Below are 22,786 nucleotides of genomic sequence, written 5' to 3' on the forward strand. Positions count from 1 at the left end.
ATAAATATAATGATATTAACGTTAAAGAGATTTGAACCATACAGTGAAATGATATCAACGGTAAAAAGACTTGAACCATACATCCATCCATCCATTTTCTACCGCTTGTCCCTTTCGGGGGCCATACAGTAAAATGATAAAGAGACTAGAATCGCACAGTAAAATGTTATCAGACTTTCATGGCTGGATGGATGCAGCGTGTTGATGCTAGAACTCAATTTAAATGTTAAAAAAACAAATAAAAAATCTATTGCATATTATATTAAGAATTACATATATTTCATGGAAATATAATTAACATAACAGTCTTCTTACACGTACACCAACCGTGTTTCTTTTGGTTTGAAATGCTGTCATTGTTTTCACTTTCTGTAAAAATAAAAGTATTTAATATTTTCTCACCAAACGTAATGGATTTTTATCATTTTGACAGAAAAAATATATGTACTCCTTGAAATTGCATGCCATTTAAATTTTGATAGTGTCCATTATTGCACCAAATATTACAGTATATTATCATACATTCCAAAAAAATTTTGTCTAAATAAAAATAAATACAAATACTTAACTTTACAGCAAACTACCCATCAAATTAATAAAAATGGCAATACATTTTACGTTGTTCTTTACAGCATATTACTGGAAACTGACATTTAAAAACTACTACTGTTTTTTGTGTTAAAATTCTGTTGACTGAGGTGCCAGTTTTTGACTGTAAAATCTATGGTTGTTGTTTTTAACGGTGTATTACTGTAAATGGAAAGACGGTACGTTTGTTTTTTGCAGTAGAAAAACTGGCAGCTAAGTTGGCAGAATAAAAAAAGAACGTGTACTGTTTTTCCATTAACAATATAATGTTGTAAAAACCAATGTCAATTTAACACAAAAATTCTGGCAACTGAGCTGCCAGCTTTTTCCATAACCCCCCAACCCCCCCCCCCCACCCCCCACCCCCCAAAAAAACAGTGGTACTGTTTTTCCATGTACCGTAAAATGTTGTAAAAAAAAAACATAAAAAGATATATATATTTTACAGTAACATTTTGTAAATGTAAAGTTTTTACTGTAAAACCGCCAGTCTTCTTAAAACTATTTAAATAATTAATAATTAAATCCAGAGAAAAATTCATACATTATTCACTGTTATCGATGTTTGGATCAATCCACCCTCCCAATAATAAATTAACAAAATTCTCCAAAACAAGATCAGCTGACACTTTTCTCATTTATTTCCGATCTGCTTTTTCTTCTGAAGCACACGAATGAGCTCATTTCCCACCGCCATCATCAACACCAGGAAATGCCTCTCCTAAAAATGAGAGTGTCTGGCCTTTGCTAATAAGGTCACGCATACAATTAGCAAGTCAGTGAAATAGACATTCTGTGATGTGTGTCCTTGCAAGCGGTGTCGGTGAAAGTGTATTTTTTCTCATGCTTGTCCGATCACCATGGAAACCACATTATTCCACGATGAATATTCCTCATTCTTGTCCGAGCTTTCACCTTCCACTGCACCCCCCACTTCTCCACCTGGAAAAGTAGGGATTCCCTTGCATGTGATCTTCATCCTCTTCGTCCTCATCAAACATTCATCCTCTAGCTTTGTCTTGCTCATGTCGTTCCTGCAAGACTTGATGACACTTTTTTTCTGGGGGACTCGCAGGCTTTTTATTGTCCTTTTTGGTCGATGCATTATTCATCGTCTTACCACTTTGACAAAAGTTGTCTAACGTCAATAGAAGTGATCTGTTCATTGGTCAATTTTAGTCCCTGGAAACCAATCTAGAGAACAATGTGGAAAATGAAACGATACAAGGAAGTCCACTTTGATATTTGTATTTGTGATGAGGCTAAAACATGTTTTTATCAATAGTTAAACACTGCAATATTATTATTAGTATCAATTATTCAGCTTGTTCTCCATTTCTAGCATATGTGCTTATTTTTGGACATATCTGACCTAATAAGATCCAAAAAGAGCACTCAATCTAATTCAACAATATTGTGCTTCATATGTGTAATATATTGGCCACGTTAATATTAATTGAATATTTTTATGTATTAGTACAGTTAACCTGTAATTTATTCTGCTTTATCTCATTTGTCTTGTAATTTTTCTTATAGAATTGAGCAGTTAAAAATATTTTTTTCTTCCTTTTTTTTTGTTGGTACAGTACATGGCTGCACATGTATGTTTCTATGAACTTTATCATTACATTTTGTTTTTGCTAATAAATATTAGCATTTTTATTTTGTAAAACCAGAAATGTTAATACAGCTTTTTATATTACTTATATTATTATTCATATGATTATCATTTATTACATTATACTTACAATTATTTTCAGGCATCGTTAATGTTATTATTCTACAAAGCACAATGTGGTTGTAGATAATCTGCTTTTCATATTTTATCTTTTTTGAACATTTATGTGGGTTAATTATATAGTTATAGAAATAACATTTAATAACACAACAAAAACATGTGTTTTTTAAACTAATTGACTTAGTGTCAATTATTTTGTATGAATTCATGAAAAAATGTGTTATAGCATGCAGTCACATCCACTTGTAAGGTAAACTAAATGATAGGTTTTAATGAATCAAGAAAATGTGCTTTTAACCAACAACATTACTCTAACACATTACTATTTCATTCTTTTTTATGAACAAAAATCCTTCAAATTATATACTTGCACACATAATGAATGTTTTAAGTAGTTCTAATAAATACAAAATTAATGGGAAGCTGTGTGCCTTTTAGTTGTGTATTTGTTATTGTTTTTTATCATCATTCATTGTCATGTTGTTGTCACCTGAGTGAGTATCATTGTGAGGATGTAGCAGATGTTGTAATGTGCATCAGGTGCACAATAGAAGACAAATGCTGGCACAGTGTACACATACAATTACACACATACACACACACACACACACACACGCAGACACACTACAGTACACACAACAGTGTGCCACGAGGAAGAAAGAGCAAACAATCAAGGAGCTCAGTAACAAAATCTGGCAGAAAAGATGTTGCTGAAAGCTGCAGGCCACACATTAATATCTGCATCTCCTCTACCAGCCAAGTCAACAAATAATTGGAAATAAATGATCAATAATCTATCAACAAAAACTAAACTCTCCCCTTTACAGCATCAATTCAAAAGTAACAGGTGACAAGACTCTATTTCTTCTTTGTGCATTTTTTACAGTTCTCTCTGAAATATAATGAACTTATTTTTGCATTTTATGACGCCTGGAAAAATGACAAATAAATGGTAACATGTTTTATGTCCATCATGGTGCGATGGTCACGTCATTAAGCACTAATAAAAGTATTACAAATGTTGAATTTTCTCTAAAAAACACAACAAAAGAAAATAAATAAATATAATCCTATTTATCGCACGCAGTTATAGGTATTTTTATATATATCTAATACGTGCATACATTCAAATGTAGAATAAAAACACATCAAATAGTACAAAACAGTCTGAGCATCAAAAGTTGCACCAAATGTCTTCTTACCTGTCCGAGCTTCCTCAGCTTCCAGCGGGCTGGCGAAGCAGCGCTGAGCCGGCACACATCCTCCGGAATGGTCCTGCACGGCTGAATGAATGGAGGAAGGAAAGGAGGGGGCGAGGAAGGAAGGAAGGAAGGTAGGAAGGAAGGAAGGCGTTGCGCGTCAGGCAGAGGCGCTGTTCGCGGTGCTGAAGAGGAGCACAGCTTCTCTCATTTTTGTCAGCTGAGGGAGACCAGCAAGTTGTTAATGGAAGAAGAAGCTTCTCGAAGATGTCAACGGCAGCCCAGAGAACATCGTTACCACTTGCCAGGTTCTCAGAAGATAGAAGAGGAGATGTTTGCTTGCAGGGAAGGGAAGAAGCTGATGGAAGTCACCTCCTTTTTGTGCGCCAGCAGGGAGGAGACATGTTTTTTTGTTTTTTTTAACTTAAGATCCACTAACATGTTGTGACACGTCGTAGGGTGAGTGGGAGGTCAGGTCCAGCTTCCCAAATCACGCACACACACACACACACACACACACACACACACACACACACGCACACACACACGCACACGCACACACACACGCAAACTCAAATTTTTATGATAAAAAAATGCAGTTAATTCGTCAGAATTCTACTGTGAAAAAAACTTTTGTACCGTTTTTCGATTTAAAGTACAGTGCAGTACCATTAAAAAAAAAGTCAGTAGATTTTACGGTAAAAACAATCAAACTCTGTAACCAAAATTTTACTGCTAAAATAAAAGTGGTACCATTTTTACAATTACAGTAATGCACTGTAAAATATATATATATATATATATATATATATATATATATATATATATATATATATATATATATATATATATATATATATATAAATACATTTTACAGTCACAAAAAAAAGAGCTGGTAGTTGTCCACTAAGCCACCACTGCAAATATACAAGTGGGAGTTTTTCCATCTATAGTAATGCACAGGGGCGGATTAAGAAATTTTGGCCCCCTGGGCCTGACATGGTCTTGGCCCCTCAACCCCCCGCGCGTGTGGGCGCACACACACGCACGCACTATGCAAGAAATACTGTATACTGTGAACAGACATGCACACTGTACTGTACAGAAGAGTGCACATACTGCACACACACTATTAGGTATACCACACAGACACTGACAAGCACAGGTTTCACACAGACACAGGGGGAGGGGATAAATGGCCTAAAAATAAACATTTTTGAAAATGATTACGCCCACTTCAGTGATGGTGCATTGGGTCATTTGAGAGATATTATGTATTGGGAGTTGGTAGCTATCATGAAATAAACCCCCCAACCCACCCAAAAAACTAAATCGGACATGATTTTTGCCCCCTTTTCCTCCCTTCTATCATTAAAAATAAAATAATATCTTAGGAAAACACATTGGCATAACGGCAGCTGTGCAGCAAATTGAGGCTCAAAGTCTGTATCTATTTGTGGTTAAGCTTGAGGAGAAGGAGAAAGGTAAAATGATAACATGCATCGGAGAGCACCACAAAGAAAGGTGTAGGCCAGTTCATGGTACAAGGGCTGCATGCAGGTCAAGATAGCCCATTTCCAAGAATGCTATAGTGGCTGGACAGGCACTGGACATGTCCTGAACTCAGTGTCAGACGTGGCTGCCGAATACTTGGATGAAGTGAAGCAGCTGACAGATCTCATGCTGCCCCATCTGAAGACTGTCCTGGCCAGGCAGAGGATGGATGAGGAGACCTTCCCAATGGACCCTGTCAGTGAACAGGCTAGTAACATTGATGGCACCCCTGTGCACAACATTGGGATGGAGAGACAATGTGGCAAGGTGGACTACAAACTGAAGAAGTTGGGCACACTGAACGCAGTCAATAGGTCAATAATTTTACAGAAGAGCCAGGAGCTTCAGAGGTTTCAAGGCAGCAGCACAAGCAAAAAGGGAGGTTGAACTCAACTGGAGTAAATTCATGAAGGCAAAATTCGAGAGTAGGGCAGATGAGAAACAAGAGATGGCTCAAAGAAAGGAGAGTAAGAGACTAGACATGCTGGACACACTGAAATCTTTTGATGGCCCCTTCACGATAGTGGGGAAGTTGAAAAGTTCCTTGTGGATGAAAGTCTGCACAAGAATGCAAAGCTGCAGAGAATGAAGCTTGAGGTTCAGTTTGCCAGAGAAAGCACCAAGCTTCTGCCTAAAGTCAATCCTATCTTCACAATCCAGGTGACACTTCCCAGAAATGGCAAAAGTGCAATTCTCCAAGTCATAATGGATACTTAGAATTTTATGGTGGTGGTAAGTATTCATGAAAACAGGTAGCCTAACATTAGTGAATGGGTGAATTCTGGAAATAACCTAAAAATCTTACACAGTCCACCTAATGATTAGGTGGATTACAGTGCATTACTAATGCACTGTAAAAACATTTACAGTCGATGATACGGTAAAATACTGACAGTTCAGTCGCCAGAATCTTACAATAAATTAATAGTGCAGTTTTTTTTTCATTTAAAGTAATGCACTGTAAAAACAAGGACAAAAACAATTATGTTTTACGGTAAAAACTGTTGCTAAAATTTTACTGTAAAAACAAATAGTACCGTTTTTCCATGTACAGTAATGCACAGGGGAACATAAGTCAGTTGTTAAACAAGCAGCTCAATCATTCAAATTTTACAGTAATAATATAAGTAGTACTGTTTTTTATATTTGCAGTAATTCACTGTAAATTGTGTTTAAATAATTGTACAGTAAAACATTGGCAGCTCAGTTGTCGGAATTATACGGTAAAAACTAAACTGTTTATCATTTTTAAGTAATTCGGTATGAAAAATAGCGTACAATATACATATTTATTTTGCTGTAATAATCATGTCCTCATGAAGCGACATCATATTTTGACCGTTACTTCAATGAATTGTTGGCACACTTTCATGTTCAGCCTTAGGTACCTGCAGGGACACGTAGTGTGGACATCCATGCCGTGTGGAAGACAATGGACATATACTGTAGCAAGGAAGATATGCAGGGTATGCAACGTGTCAGACAGTGAGGACAAGCAGAGGAAATGTAAGGACACGTTGTGAAGAGGACGGCCTACTACAGCTGTCCTAAGTAGTCTTTGAGCATGACATGATCGAAGCCTGCTCGGATGAGAGGCAAAATGTCTTTCAAGTCAACCAGAACAGTCCACTTGCCATAGATTCAATATGCTGAGAGTGTAGAGGACACGGACTGTGGACATGTCCTGCAGAGTCATGCACGTTTTGTAGAAGACATAATAAATGACATACAGTAAAGATACTGGAGTGTACATATATTGATGATTAAAAGTGAAGACAAGTAGTTTGTGGACATGTCATGTGAAGGACATACAGTGTGGAGTGCAGTTAAGAGGATAGCAGAGAGGATATCTAGGGTGGAGGACTACAGTATAAGGGACGACGGGGCTAGTTGTCACAATTTTTGTTCCAGTGTCATTTGCTTATCATCAAAACATCTTTCAATATTTGATCCTACAATAAATTGAAGTGTCTGAACTGTTTCGATGCATTTTTGTTCATGGTATCTGTAGTACTGATATTAATGACATTACGTCTATTTCGCGGAGTGCGTCTCAAATAGTTTCGACCACATCTAAAAATGTATATGTTGGGAAACCTTGAGATTATTTGTTTGACGTTGCGGTAGATTTGACGCTTCATAATTTGCCACCTCAGTTTAATGCCTATGTGTCAAAGTCAAGGCCCGTGGGCCAGATTCGGCCCGCAAATGATACCATACAATTTGATTAGTATTAGAAGTAATACTAGAATTAGTATTAGAACCGGCCCGTGTTGGCGCTAGGAATTTTCAAAATGGGGTACCAGGGACCCCATCATATCATAAAAATGGGGTCCCACAGTAAATTTTTGGGGTCCCACTTTTTTGTAACCGTTTTGAAAACAAATGATAAATGTATGCATTATCCTGTTATATCTCACATTCTATATTGTGTTTTGGAAAAAGGTTATAATAAACATGACTTAATTCATAAAAATAAAAAAAATAAAAAATAAAACACATTTTTATGCATATTTAAATGTCTTTAGTTATAAACATTCATTTGCTTTCTTCTTTACTTCATGGATTTAAACTTTACCGCTGCCAGTTTTTTTTTGTATATTTTTATAGTAATATTTTCAGAATGTGTTTGTTCTATTTTTGGCCAAAGTAAGACAAAGAAAACAACCTGAAGTTGTCTTTATTTTTTTAGTTTTAATGCCATGATTTTAATAGTCTGGCCCACGTGTGCACAGATTTTCCTCCATGCGACATCTGAGCCAAATGAATTTGACACCCCTGGTTTAATGCATGTCTGCCTCTGGCACAGTCATTAGAGAAAAAGTATTGTGTGAGTTATGTATTATTTTACGAGAAATGCTATTAGTGTAGGAATTTTTCAGCCTGGCGTTGGTTAGTTCTTTCTTAACTGACTCTTCACTCGGTCTAACAAGCGCTCTAATTGCCTGCTGTGGCCTGCTCTAATGTAGTTAGTCAAGTGTGACTCAAACAGTGATCTATGTTACTAGTGAGAGTGATGGCGCTTTCCCGGTTAGGGTGAAGACTGTCCATCCTCAGCAAGCCCAGTTTGCCAAAGTAAGAGGGACAAATTTTCAATAAACCCTTCACCATTTTCTCTACAAAAACTAGCCCAACTGTTAGCAAGACTAATCTGTTATATCGCTCATCATTGCCTCTCGCAGGGAAGGGGCCCGAGACAAGTACTTGATGCTGAGCCATCTTGCTGTTGAGATTACAAGTCCGAGCTATGTTCCTCTTTGTAATTTCTGACTGACTCATCTTAGTGTCATTGAAGCCAACGTGTACAACTATGTTCAAGTAGTTAGTGGTACGAGTAGCCTGTCGTATGTGTTCACTCGGCCTGTTGCGAGTGAGCTCCCTAAGATTAACTTCAATGCCGGGTGCTCGGGCCACGGGAATACACTTAATTGTGGGCTGGTTTAATAAACTGTATGTTCCGGGTGATGGAGCCCCCTAAAACTAATGTGTGGTGGCCAGTTGACTGGGGTGTAAGACGAGCTAAAGGGCAAAATCTGTTATGTGTCATAACTAGCTCACAGTAGCTTGTAAGACGTTTAGGGCTACTACAAATTGGACTAGTTAGTTCGGTGCAGCTAACTCTTGCAAAAGTGTCCTCGGCGTCTCAAGTTACGAAGTTACTCTGCTCTAACTGGCGGACATGGTCTTTTAGCAGGGCCAACCTATCCATGAGAAGGAAGCCATACTCACATATTTTCTTTCACCGGGTTGAGTTCTTGCTGTCTACTATCACAGTAATCAAGCCGAGATGTGTCACGATCGGCCTTCACCGGTGTAGGACCCCAACGCAGAGACGAAACGAATAAGAATAACAAAAGGCACACTCCAAAAGGAGTAGGAAAAACAACTAAGAATGTACACAAAAAGTGTGGAGAAGAATAACTAAACTCTACACGGCAGCGCCAGGAAAGAGCCAACAGGAACGAGGAGCGTGAGTGGAGCCAGTGCAGAGGAGATGAACACAACTGGAAGGGTGAACCATCAGGAATCAACTGGCGCTCTGTAGGTGTGTGTGTAAGTGGCTCCGCCCCGTAGCCCGAAAACAAGGCACTGCAACAAAAAGCAGACAGGCGGCAGCAGAGCTGACAGATCATGACAAGTTAAGATGAAAGAGTTTCAACAGCAGTGGAAGACAGTTTGGGTCGGAGGCGGGCAATGTTTTGGTGGTCTGGTTGGCATGGGGAAAAAAGGAGAGAATCGGATGTGTTTGTCGGCGTGAGATAAACACTGACGTTTATTCTTTATATATCGTTTTTTACAGCTGAAATGGACCACATGGAACCGCCTGACCCTCATGAATTTGTCATTTACTGAGAGGACGACTTTCTGACTGTTGGACATTGTGGACAAAAGCCTGAGTTTTAATGAACAATTCCGTACAATTTATTTTTAACATCATATACATCATGTATATATGTTTATTTATTTATTAAAAAAAAAACATTTTATTTTTGTTGTCCTGTCCAGGCAAATCATATTGTTGATGTAGATGCCCATATTTGCTATACAGATTTACTTTACAAAAGAGAAGTGTGGGATACTTCTCTTGTTGCCTTATTTGTAATTGACTTTATTAAATAGATTTATATTAATGTTTGGTGCAGCCGGACAGGATCAGGAAGGGATAGAAAGAGAAAAAAGAAGACAGAGGGGGAAATTGCAGGGAAAAGAGGGGGATAATACAAAGACAACAACAACAACAACAGAACATCATCAGCAAATACAATATGTACAAATATGATATGAAAAGTGATAGCGAGGAAGCAGTTAGTGAAGTAAATATTAATAACACAGAAATGACAATGAACATTATTGCACTACAAATGGAGCAATAAAAATACCAATAGAAATAGCACTATTGATAATGAAGAATAACAATAATTACCTCTATTATCAACAATACAATTGTTTCAAATGCAACACAATACAAAAGAAAGCAGATAAATGGAGGGGAAAAAAGAGAAGCGAACTGTTTTAACCTTGTAGATTGTTAGGGTAAAATAGGTTAAGCTCCTTAGTGTGCTGTGATTTACCCAGTTTCCCCTAGGGAGGTTTGATGAAACATGATTATATACATGACTATATACAAGCACATATGTAAGCATATGTGCTTGTATATGTACAGAATGTGTATATGTATGTTTGTACAGTGAATGTGCGTGTGGATGTATGTACCGTATTTGTGTATGTATGTGGGAGGGTAGGTAGCAATGTGTGCACGTATGTATGTATTATATGTATGTATGCATAATTGTGTGTATGTGAGTATGTATGTGAATTTGTATGTACTATATATTTGTCTCCCAGTCTATGTGGGAGCCAAGGTACGGCCTCAGCCACCCAGAGAGCCCAACCCAAAGCAGCAGGTGCGGTGCCCAGGGAACAAGGGGCCACCAGCCCCACGAAGCGAGGCTTGCCAGCGACAGGAACCCGAGCCGGGCACGGGAGAAGCAGGGGACAGCCAGCCCCCAAGCCAGTGAGAGACCACACCCCACGCGGGCATAAAGGCAGGACGCCCCACACCAAGGGGCCCAGAGACTCCCCTGAAGCCGGATGCCTCACCAGAAACCAGGGCCCCAAGAGCCCGACCCCCTCCCAGGTCGGTCGCTGCAGAACCGCCCAGCACGGGGCCGCGGGAACCACCCACCCCACCTGCAGGGACCCTAACAATAGAGATGAAACATCCAGCAGCTGTCCTGGCGGATCCTTCCCCTAAAGGACGAGAGAGAGAAAAAAAAAGAAGATCACAGATACGCTGACACACAAGGTCACTACCCCAGCAGCTGGCCGACTTGCAGCCAAAAACATTTCACCAGTAATGTCCTTAATGGGGAAATAGTGGATGTCTCAGCTTACCGCCTGATGCACCTGCCTTGACACATAGGAGAGCCAGACCTGAATGAGGCAGAGTTAAAAACAGTTTGTAGCTGGGCCCCACCCGGCCGCACAGCTGGTGCCACTTCAGGCTGATTGAGTAGGTATTGTGATATGTACCGCCCCTTGATGATGTGACTTAGGCTGGGGCGTTGTCCTCCGTGTTCCACTCTGCCTCCATGCCCTGGCACTCCCCTGTGAGGTGCCTACCTGTCAGGCGGTGCTTGAGTGAGACTCCACAATACACATATACATACCTACATCCATCTATACATACACATATACAGTACATACACACACATATAACAATAATAAAAACATAAATGCACACACACGCGCGCGCACGCACACACACACACACACACACACGCACACGCACGCGCACACACACACACACACACACACACACACACACACACACACACACACACACACACACACACACACATATGTAAACAAACAAATTCATACACAGGCCGGCGGCGCAGCGATCCAGCCCCGGAACCCACTGTCCACTGAGAATCAGCCGATCACTTCACCCCTCTACTTTACCCACAGGTCAAGCCACGCACCGCCCTCCCCCCTAGGGACAACCTCCATCACTCTGAAGGACGGTACGGCAGAGCGCAAAGGCAGGCCCGGGCCGACACCAGACAAGTCAACCAAACGACGAGAGCAAAGCTGGCACGTTCACCAGCCTCGACAACCACCACATGATCATCATGGCGCCAATCACGGCTGCCTCCGTGCTCTCGTGCGCTCTGTTTTGTTTGTTTTTGTGCGTAAATTGTGTGTTTGCGTGCTCTTACACCCGCGAAGAGCTACTGAACATCATATCCATCACCCCTATGGACTTATTACCGGTCATCTTAGCGTCAGCTGCGGATTTGGTCCATTCTTTGATCAAAACAGGGAAACCGCACCGAAGAGGAAAGCAAGCGGGCGCCCTTGTCCGTCTCCACAGACGGGGATTGCGCACGCCCTTATTTGCCATCTTTCTCTCCAACGTCCGCTCACTTGCCACTAAGATGGACGAGCAGCGTTGCTGATGAGAAGAAACAAGGACTTTTTCATCTTGTGTTTTGTGCTTCACGGAGACGTGGCTGAGTGCGAGTGTCAACTGGAGGGCTTTCATCTTCTCCGCGCGGACCGAGACGCGGGGCTCCCCGGCAAAAAAAGAGGCGGTGGATTCTGCTTCTTCATCAACAGCAACTGGTGTACAGACGTGACAGTGATATCCCAACACTTCTCTCCTGCTCTGGAATATCTTTTCATTCACTGTAAGCCCTTTTACTCACCGCGTGAGATTGTTTCCTTCATACTGGTGGCTGTCTACATACCGCCCAGCGCAGACGTGCGTGACGCTCAGCGCACGCTTGCAGGCAATATCTTACATGTGGAACGGTCTTTTCCGGACTCTCTTGTTATCGTGCTTGGTGACTTTAACAAGGGAAATTTGAGCCAGGAATTACCTAAGTATAGGCAGTTTATTAAATGCCCGACCAGAGAGGAGAACACTTTGGATCACTGTTACACCACAATAAGCAAGGCATACCATGCAGTCCCACGCGCTGCTCTCGGACTATCAGATCACGTGATGGTGCACTTAATCCCTTCATACAGACAGACTGAAACTGGCTAAACCTGTTATGAGGACCATTAAGTGCTTTACCACCGAGGCTGTAGAGGAGCTGCGCGCATGTTTGGAGACGACAGACTGGGAGGCAATTGGAGCGGCCACGGACAATCTGGACGAGTATACGGAGTTCAATGAGGCGCGCATCATTCCAACGCGCACCAGGGCTTGTTATAACAACGACAAGCCCTGGTTCACACCCAAGTTCCGAAAGCTGCGCAAGAAGACGGAGGCTGCGTGGAGAAGCGGGGACCGGAGTACCTACAGAGAAGCGAAGTATCACTTCAAGAGGGAAGTGGAGAAAGCTAAATCTGTGTACTCTAACCGTCTACAGGAACAGTTCCGCTCCAATGACTCTGCGGCCGTTTGGAGAGAGCTAAGGGCCCTTACGAACTATAAGCCCATAGTCCCCCAGGCCCTGAAAGACCGGACTCCCGCTCAGGGCCTCAACATACATTACTGTCGTCATGAACGGCCTTCAGCTCATCAAAGCTCTGCTCCCCCCTCCATCACCCTCCCCACCAACGCCAGCACTTCATTAAAGGATTTAAAGGACTCCAAGGACTGTCACCTAATATTTCCGTTTATTTACATGGTAGCAGTGTAGAAATATACTAAACCACTCCTCTATACATCATCAGCCTGATTTGTATAAACTACACTGAACTGCAAAATGCGGTGGAAACACAAACCATACATTTCTATAGGAACCAAAAGTTCAGGAACTTTTAGTGGAAAAGGGCCTAATATTTAGGGATAAGTTCTGGGTGGAATGGGTAAGGGAGTTTGGGCTTATGATTAGGACTTGTGATTTATTGCAGTTGAGTTTTAAAAGTTGTGTTTGCATCCAGGTTTTTATGTCGGTCAGGTAGGCAGTGGAGATAGAGAGGGTGGTAGCAGTGATGGTTTTTGAGGGGAGGTAGAGCTGTGTGTCGTCTGCGTAACAGTGGAACCGGAGGCCATGGCAAAGAAGGATCTGCCCGAGGGGAAGAATGTAGAGGATGAAAAGGAAGAAGACCAAGTACGACGCCCTGGGGGACACCGTGGGTAATAAGAGCTGTTGTTAGGAATTGGTGAGGTGGATCCCAAGGATGCAGAGACGTATTGTGTGTACAATTGTTCTTCCTTTTATTTAGGAGGAAAACAAAGGCGATGGTGGTAAACTCAAAAAACACACCATGTAAAAAACTACTAAGAGAAAAAACATACACAAAACTAAAATCGCTAGACAAGGCTAGGAAAAATACTTAATGAAAGAAGTAAATAGAAAAACAAAGTACAAAATAAAAAACGCTAGACAAGGCTAGGAAAAATACTTCATGAAAGAAGTAAATAGAAAAAAAACAAAGTACAAAATAAAAACGCTAGACAAGGCTAGGAATAATACAGGCAAACCTGAGAAGAATGGCACACGACGAACTAGAGAGTTCTCTGGCAAGACCAACAACATATGCGACGGTTGCAAGCAGTGACAAAGTTCCGGCGCTCACATGTTGTCAGCAGCCAGGTTAAATAGGCTGCCACTTGATTGTCCTCAGGTGTGTGCTGCTGCCTCGCGCCAGCTGCACCCCACACTGTGGACGAGAAAGCGTGGAGCACCAATAGTTGGGCTGTTTCAAGAGCAGAAGGCAGCTTGGGGAGGGCCACGAAGTGGGCCATCTTCGAGAACTGATCCACAATGGTCAAGACAGTGTCTTTTCCCTCGGAGGGGGGCAGCCCCGTGACAAAGTCCACGGCAATGTGTGACCATGGGCGGGAAAGGATGGGTAATGGGTGTAACAGTCCTGCATGAGCCTGGTGGGATGCCTTGTTCCGGGCACAGATCCGACATGCTGCCACAAAAGCCTTTGTATCTGCCAGAATGGATGGCCACCAAAAACGCTGGGAGAGGACAAAACAGGTGCGACGAAAACCTGGATGGCAAGCGATCTTCGACCCATGTGCCCAATCCCGAACGCTGGAACGGAGCCGAGAATTCACAAACAACCGACTTGGTGGACAGCCTCGAGGAGATGTGTCCGATTTCTGGGCCTCCAAGACTTGCCGCTCGATGTCCCACTGGGGTCCCCCAATGATGTGGGTATGGGGAACAAAGACGGTGAGTAGAGACGGGACAGGGCATCAGGCTTCCCATTCTGAGAACCAGGTCGTAAGGTGATGATAAAATGAAAACGGGTTAGAAACAGTGCCCACCTGGCCTGGCGGGGGTTCAGTCTCTGTGCGGTCCTTAAGTAGGACAAGTTCTTGTGGTCCGTGTAGATGATGAATGGTAGCTCTGCCCCTTCCAGCCAATGTCTCCACTCCTGAAGGGCCAAGATGACCGCCAGAAGCTCCCTGTTGCCAATGTCGTAATTTCTTTCCGCAGGGGATAGGCGACGAGAGAAGAAAGCGCAGGGGTGCAACTTTTGGTCGGCCCCTACGACTGAATCAGAAGCGTCCACCTCAACAAAAAATTGGAGAGAACGGTCAGGGTAACAAAGAACAGGAGCTGAAGTAAACAATTTCTTCAACCTCAAGAACGAGGAATTGGCTTCGGGTGTCCATTCAAACGGAACCTTAGTAGATATTAGCCTCGTAAGTGGCTCAGCGACACGACTAAAATTACGAATAAATCGCCGATAAAAATTAGAGAAGCCCAAGAATCTCTGAAGGTGCTTCTTGGAAACCGGAGTGGGCCAGTCTACCACTGCTTTTTTTTACCCTCCTCTACGATAAAACCTAAGAAGGGAATGGAGGATGAATGAAACTCGCATTTTTCCGCCTTGACGAACAGTTTATTTTCGAGCAATCGTTGAAGGACTAACCGAACCTGCTGCACATGTTCGTCAAATGTCGAAGAATAAATTAATATATCGTCCAGGTAAACGAAAAGAAACCGACCTGTCATGTCCCGAAAAATGTATTTAATGAAACCCTGAAACACGGCAGGTGCATTAGTGAGTCCAAAAGGCATGACTAAATACTCAAAATGTCAGAGAGAGGTGTTGAATGCGGTCTTCCATTCGTCCCCCTCTCGGATGCGAACTAGATGGTAAGCGTTGGGTAGATCGAGTTTAGTAAAACAGTTTGCTGACTGTAAGGGCGTAAATGCAGAATCGAGGAGTGGAAGTGGATACTTATTCTTGATAGTAATCTGGTTAAGAGCGCGGTAGTCTATACAAGGCCGTAGGGACTTGTCCTTCTTTTCAACAACAAAAAAATCCCGCGGCTACAGGAGAGGTCGAAGGGCGAATGAGACCCGCAGCTATTGATGTGTTTATATACCTGTATTCTTCTAGTGCTTTGAGTTCGGTGTTTGACACTTTGTACATACGGGTCGATGGTAAAGCCGCTCCGGCTAGCAAATCGATGCCACAATCGTAGGGTCGGTGGGGGGGAAGAGATAGTGCACAATCCTTGCTAAACACCGCTCTTAAGTCATGGTAGTTAGCGGGCACGTTTGTCAAATCTATGTCCTCTATTAGGGAGGTAGGTGGTGGTGTGTGAGAACCTGCGGCAGAACGAAGACAATGTGTGTGGCAGGTCACACTCCAATTAATAATGGCCGAACGAGGCCAATCAATGTGCGGGTTATGCTTATGTAACCAGGTTAACCCCAGAATGACGGGCGCGGACCGAGATGGCACAATAAAAAAAGGTATTGTCTCACAATGATTACCAGACAAGCGCAGGTTGAGCGGATGGGTCTGGTGGGTAATGCTGGCTAATAGGCGCCCGTCTAGAGAATACACCCTTTTGGGTACATACAGTTTTACAACTGGAATCTTTTGAAGTCTCATGAACTCAAAATCCAAAAAGTTATCATCTGCTCCGGAGTCAATGAGAGCGCGAATGTCTATTTGTCGGTTAGGCCAGGAAAGAGTACCTTTAAGCTGCATTCTGCTTGCTGCCAACGAAGGAGAACGGCGACCTCTGGTGGACGTGTCCTCTGGCGAGTGAGGGCGCATGCGTGGCTGTGCGGCAGGACGCAGCAGTACCTTGCAGCAGGAGATGAGATGATCAGCGGCCCCACAATATAGGCAGAGTTGGAGGCGAAGGCGGCGCTCCCTCTCGGCGGTGGTGAGTCGGCGACCTCCCAGTTGCATCGGCTCGTCTATCTGCCACGTAGGAGAGGTGTCTTCGGGAACGAGTGGCTCCGTCTTGCAGATGGCAGGTCTTGCAGGCGCTGATTGGCTGCTAGGTGGGGCTTGTCTCCCACGTCGATCCCTCCTCTCCTCCAATAGGCGGAAGTCGATCTGCACCGCCAGCTCGATGAGATCGTCCAAATTAGTCGGAAGTGACAGCGGGATCATCATGTGACAAATCTCGTCCGCGAGCCCCAGGAAGAAAGCGTCCAACAGCGCAGAGGGACCCCAGTCACTGTCGGCGGCCATGGTGCGGAACTTGATCGCGTAATCCGCGACCCGTCGTGAGCCTTGTTGCAGCCTGAAAAGGGACCTTGCTGCCCTCTACCTGGGAGTCGTCGCTGGAAGATCTGCCTCAGGGATTTGGAAAAGTTTGCATATGTGGAGCTAGAGGCGGTCTGACGGTTCCATTCAGCAGTCGCCCAGGTGCCCGCATGGCCAGACAGGTGAGAGATAACGAACGCTACCTTTGCCCGCTCTGAGGTGAAAGCGGATGCGTTTAGCTTAAAATGTAGCTCACATTGCGTCAAAAATTGTCTTACGTCTTCCCTTTCTCCGGAAAAACGTTCGGGTCGGGACAGCCGTATGTTGCCGGTAGTAGCGGGTTGTGTAGGCTGGGCTGATGCTTGGTCAGGCACGGTGCTCCAGGTGGGTACTACGGTGGCTAGCAGCATGTTGACTCGTTCCAACATGGCATCTTGACGCTCCGACAGTCATTGTAGACCCTGGTTCAGGTGGTCTAGCTGGTCCCCCTGCTGGTTGAACCGTTGTGCCTGGCCATGCAATGCTCTTCTCCAGGAATCTGTCTCTGCGGGTTCCATAGTATGGCCGGAACTTTTCTGTTAGGAATTGGTGAGGTGGATCCCAAGGATGCAGAGACGTATTGTGTGTACAATTGTTCTTCCTTTTATTTAGCAGGAAGCACAAAGTAGCAAAACAAAGGCGATGGTGGTGAACTCAAAAAACACACCATGTAAAAAACTACTAAGAGAAAAAACATACACAAAACTAAAAGCGCTAGACAAGGCTAGGAAAAATACTTCATGAAAGAAGTAAATAGAAAAACAATGTACAAAATAAAAACGCTAGACAAGGCTAGGAAAAATACTTCATGAAATAAGTAAATAGAAAAAAACAAAGTACAAAATAAAAACGCTAGACAAGGCTAGGAATAATACAGGCAAACGTGAGAAGAATGGCACACGACGAACTAGAGAGTTCTCTGGCAAGACCAACAACATATGCGACGGTTGCAAGCAGTGACAAAGTTCCGGCGCTCACATGTTGTCAGCAGCCAGGTTAAATAGGCTGCCACTTAATTGTCCTCAGGTGTGTGCTGCTGCCTCGCGCCAGCTGCACCCCACACTGTGGACGAGAGAGAGAGTGAACAGGTGTACAGACAAAACATAATTGAGCAATGAATTTCAGATTACCACAGCTGTGGTAATCTGCAGTTGTTTATGGAAATGAATTGGTGTCTGTCAGAGAGATAGGACTGGAACCAGGAGAGGGCAGTGCCAGTAATGCCAAGGATGGATTTGAGGCGTGAAATTAGTATGGAATGATTAATGGTATCGAAGGCAGCACTGAGGTCAAGGAGGATAATGATGTTGAAAGATCTGGTGTCAGAGGATAACAGAAGGTCTTTGGTCACTTTCATGACGGCAGTCTCAGTGCTGTGTTTTGAGGGGAAACCAGGCTGGAACTGTTCAAAGAGGTCATTAGAGTCCAGGTAGTCAGTGAGTTGCTTGGCTCTGACTTTTTCTAGAACTTTTGGCAGAAAAGGAAGGTTGTAGATGGGCCGGTAGTTGATGGGGGAGTCAGGGCTGAGGCCAGGTTTTTAGAGTATAGGTGCGACTGCAGCAAGTTTTTGGTGAGAGGGAACGTGATCAGAAGCGTTAACTGTTTTAGTGATGAGTGAGGAGATAATGGGGAGGCAGCTCTTTAGAATGGTGGTGGGGAGTGAGTCCAGGTTGCAGGTTGAAGATTTAATTCCTAAAACTGTGGAGGACAGGTCAGATGTGGTGGTGCTTAGAAATAAAGAGAAAGGGCACAGGTTCAGGTCCGGGGGGCGTGAGGAGGTGACCGGATGGTCATGGATTGTGCTGATTTTATCATTGAAAAAGGATAGAACATGATTGCATTTATCAACAGTGAAATCGTGGGAGATAGTATCCATGTGTTTGTGGAGTTTGCTGAGGGTGTCTTAGTAGATGCTGCTTGGTCCTGGGTATGCTTGGTCCTGGGTATGACGTTAAACTACAACCGCAGGCTGTAGAGAGGTAGCACCTTATCTCAGCAAGGGTCCTCTAGCTAAGGAAATATCCCTACTGATAGTCCTGGTCCTCCTGCATGCCTGTATGGCACTTCCTGTGGTGCCTAGCCTAGCCAGCACACTGGGATAGAACGCTGGTTCTCGGCTGACTGCGCGGAAGAAACCCTCAGAGGTTCAAGGGGCTGAATGGCGACACCAGCAGGCTCTGTGGAACGCTACGGGCTGGATGTGTTATGCTATAATGTGTCCAGGCCATCCATTGCACCTGGATCCATCTCCAGCCGTCTCGACTCTGTCTTGCCACTAGATACAGGTGGACTCAGGCGAGAGAGTGAGGTCGGCGCTGCGCAACCCACCCTCACTTAAATCCAATGCACCGCGCAAGTCATGACTTCACACACACACACAACCCCCGCAATCTCCCCCACCCTCACCCAAGTCCTGCGGCGTCGGGCACGTGTTCAAGTGGCAGGTGTGAACTTCACTGGAAGCCATAGTCACAAACTCGCACGCAGGCGGCTCGGGCCATAGGGTCGCTGTCCAATGACTGAGGCAGCACTGGACTTCGGCAGCCCCCCGAGCGACTAGGCAGCCCTCTTTAGGTATGCACTGCCTACCTCCTGGCATGAGGAACGGGCTAGAAAAGGTGCCCCAAAAATTGCCTGCCTCACCTCTTCCTGGCCAGCTAGCCGCAGCTGGCAGGAGTCCCATTACCAGCTGTAAGAAACAAGGAAAAAAGAAAAAGGTGACACCGATCACCCTTGGTGCATGGAATGTGCGCACACTTCTTGATAGGGCTGGTGACCTATCAAGACCTGAGAGGAGAACTGCCCTGATCGCCAGAGAGCTGGACCGGTACGACATCCCGATCGCTGCTCTCAGCGAGACACGTCTAGCTGGAGAGGGACAGTGTACAGAGACTGGTGCTGGCTATACATTCTTCTGGATAGGCCGCACTTAAGCAGAGCGGCGTGAGGCAGGAGTTTGCTTTGCCATTAAATCCAACTTGGTCAGTAAGCTGGCTGCACTTCTCAAAGGCGTCAGTGACCGCCTGATGACGCTGCGCCTGCTTCTTCCAGGAAAACATTTTGCCACACTCATCAGTGCCTATGCCCACACTACCATCGCGGCAGTGCCCAGGGCAGACAAGCTCATCATCCTCGGTGACTTCAATGCCAGGGTCGGCACTGATCACAAGTCATGGGAAGGAGTTCTCTGCAAACATGGCATGGGCAGCTGTAACAGCAATGGCACCCTTCTGCTGGAGACCTGTGCGGCACATGACCTCGTAATCAGCAACTCAGTTTTCAGCCTCCCAAAGCGCAACAGGACCTTATGGATGCATCCCCGCTCAAGACACTGGCACCTATTGGACTATGTCATCGTGAGGCAAAGGGACAGACAGGATGTCAGGGTTACAAAGGCGGTGTGCGGTGCAGGTTGCTGGACTGACCATAGGCTCCTTGTGTCTAAGCTGAACATCAAGATCCATCCTCCCAGAAGGCCTCAAGGTTCCAAACTTCCGAAGCGCTTGAACGTTTCCAGGCTCACCAATGCCTCTGTCAAGCAATCCCTGACTGAAGAGCTCACCAGCAAACTGCAGGACCTGAAACCCTCAGGGAACCTCAAGGAGGACTGGGCTGCGTTCAGATACACCGTCTACACTGCTGCTCTCAATGCAGTAGGACCTACAGCCCGCAGGCAACAGGACTGGTTTGATGGGAACGATGATCACATCAGAGATCTTCTCCAGGAGAAACATCGTCTGCACAAAGCCCACCTCAGTGATCCAACATCCTCTCAAAAACAGTCTGCCCTCAGGAACATCAAAGCAACCATCCAGCGGGAGCTGCGTCGAATGCAGGACGACTGGCTCTGCCGAAAATCTGACGAGATCCAGTCCTATGCAGACCAGAATGACAACAATAAGTTCTACAGCACCCTTAAGGCCATCTACGGGCCCACAACATCAGGATCTCCTCCCCTCCTCAGTGCTGATGGCAGCACACTGGTCACAGACAGAGAGAAGATACTTGAGCGCAGGGCTGAGCACTTCCACGGTGTTCTCAACCGCCCCTCGGCCATTAATGATGAAGCCATTGCATGCCTCCCTCAAGTCCCTGTCAACACCTCCCTTGACGAACCACCAACGGAAGCTGAGGTCATCAAAGCCATCAGAGGACTTCCGAATGGCAGGGCACCTGGTGCTGATGCAATTCCAGCAGAAATCTACACAGCTGGTGGACCACCTCTGACCAAAAAACTGTTAGACCTATTCTGCACCACGTGGAACCAAGGGAAGCTGCCACAGGAGTTCAAAGATGCCTCCATCGTCCATCTATACAAATGCAAGGGCAGCAGGCAGGACTGCAACAACCACCGCGGCATTGCTCTGCTGTCTGTAGCAGGAAAGATCCTGGCCAGAATTCTGCTAAACCGCCTGACGGAACATCTTGAACACGAAGACCTCCTACCGGAGAGCCAAAGCGGATTCAGGCAGGGTTGTGGTACAGTCGACATGATCTTCGCCGCTCGCCAACTCCAAGAGAAGTGCCGAGAACAGAACGTCACTCTATACTCCACCTTTGTAGATCTGACGAAGGCCTTCGACACTGTCAGCGGAGAGGGCCTCTGGAAGATCATGGCCAAGTGTGGCTGCTCTAACATCTTCATAAACATGGTCCGTGAATTCCATGATGGAATGCAGGCACAAGTCCAGGACAACGGCGCATCATCTGAGCCTTTCCATGTGGAAAATGGAGTCAAACAAGGCTGTGTTCTGGCACCCACTCTGTTCAGTATGATGTTCTCAGCCATGCTGACAGATGCTTTCCGGTCTGGGGACATGGGGATAGACCTGCGCTACCGCACTGATGGCAAGCTGTTTAATCTGCGAAGACTCCAGGCAAAGACAAAAATACAGACCACCAAGGTTCACGACTTCCTCTTTGTGGATGACTGTGCCCTGAATGCTTCCAACGAGCTGGAAATGCAACTGAGCATGAACAACTTTGCCACAGCATGCTCGGACTTTGGACTCACCATCAGTACAAAGAAAACAGAGGTTATGCATCAACCTGCTCCTGGAGACCCGTACACTGAGCCCCTCGTCAGCGTAAATGGTGAAGACCTCAAAGCTGCTGAAAAATGTGTCTACCTGGGTAGCACCTTGTCACACGTGGGGAACATCGACGAGGAGGTCATGCATAGGATAGCGCATGGAAGTGCTGCATTTGGCCGACTCCACAGTTCTGTCTGGGAGCGCAGAGGGCTTAGCCTACGGACCAAACTTAAGGTCTACCGTGCTGTTGTCCTACCCGCCCTGCTGTATGCCTGTGAGACCTGGACTGTATACAGCCGGCATGCTAAACAGCTTAACGCCTTCCACATGAGATCCCTCAGGAGGCTGCTCAACATCAGGTGGCAGGACAAGATCCCAGACACTGAGGTCCTCCACAGGGCTGAGATGGAGAGCATCTATGCCATCCTCAAGCGTTCCCAGCTGAGATGGGCTGGCCATGTCTGCCGCATGTCAGATGAACGCCTACCAAAAATGCTCCTGTACGGTGAACTGCACCATGGAAAGCGCTCATGCGGCGGACAGCGGAAAACGCTTTAAGGACACCCTAAAGGCCAGTCTCAAGGGCTGTGGTCTGGACCCAGAGACCTGGGAAGCCGATGCCCAACACCGTTCAAACTGGCGCTGTGCAGTCTGGCATGGTGTAGCAGACTTCGAGGAAAAACGCATCCATGAAGCCG

The 22,786-nt window shown here is 45.0% G+C and overlaps 1 protein-coding gene across 2 annotated transcripts in view; it reads right to left on the reverse strand.

Moving 5' to 3' along the window:
* Positions 1-3,939, reverse strand: part of grm2a (glutamate receptor, metabotropic 2a) — a 164,212-nt gene extending 160,273 nt beyond the window's left edge. The window contains exon 1 of one of the 2 annotated variants that reach the window (XM_062054289.1): positions 3,529-3,939. The gene's annotated coding sequence lies outside the window, so the exon portion shown is untranslated. The remainder of the gene's footprint in view (positions 1-3,528) is intronic. The other variant, XM_062054280.1, reaches the window with a different exon arrangement.
* Positions 3,940-22,786: the final 18,847 nt, after the last annotated feature.

This window comes from Entelurus aequoreus, linkage group LG01 (assembly GCF_033978785.1).
Source record: "Entelurus aequoreus isolate RoL-2023_Sb linkage group LG01, RoL_Eaeq_v1.1, whole genome shotgun sequence".
NCBI classification, from domain to species: Eukaryota; Metazoa; Chordata; class Actinopteri; order Syngnathiformes; family Syngnathidae; genus Entelurus; species Entelurus aequoreus.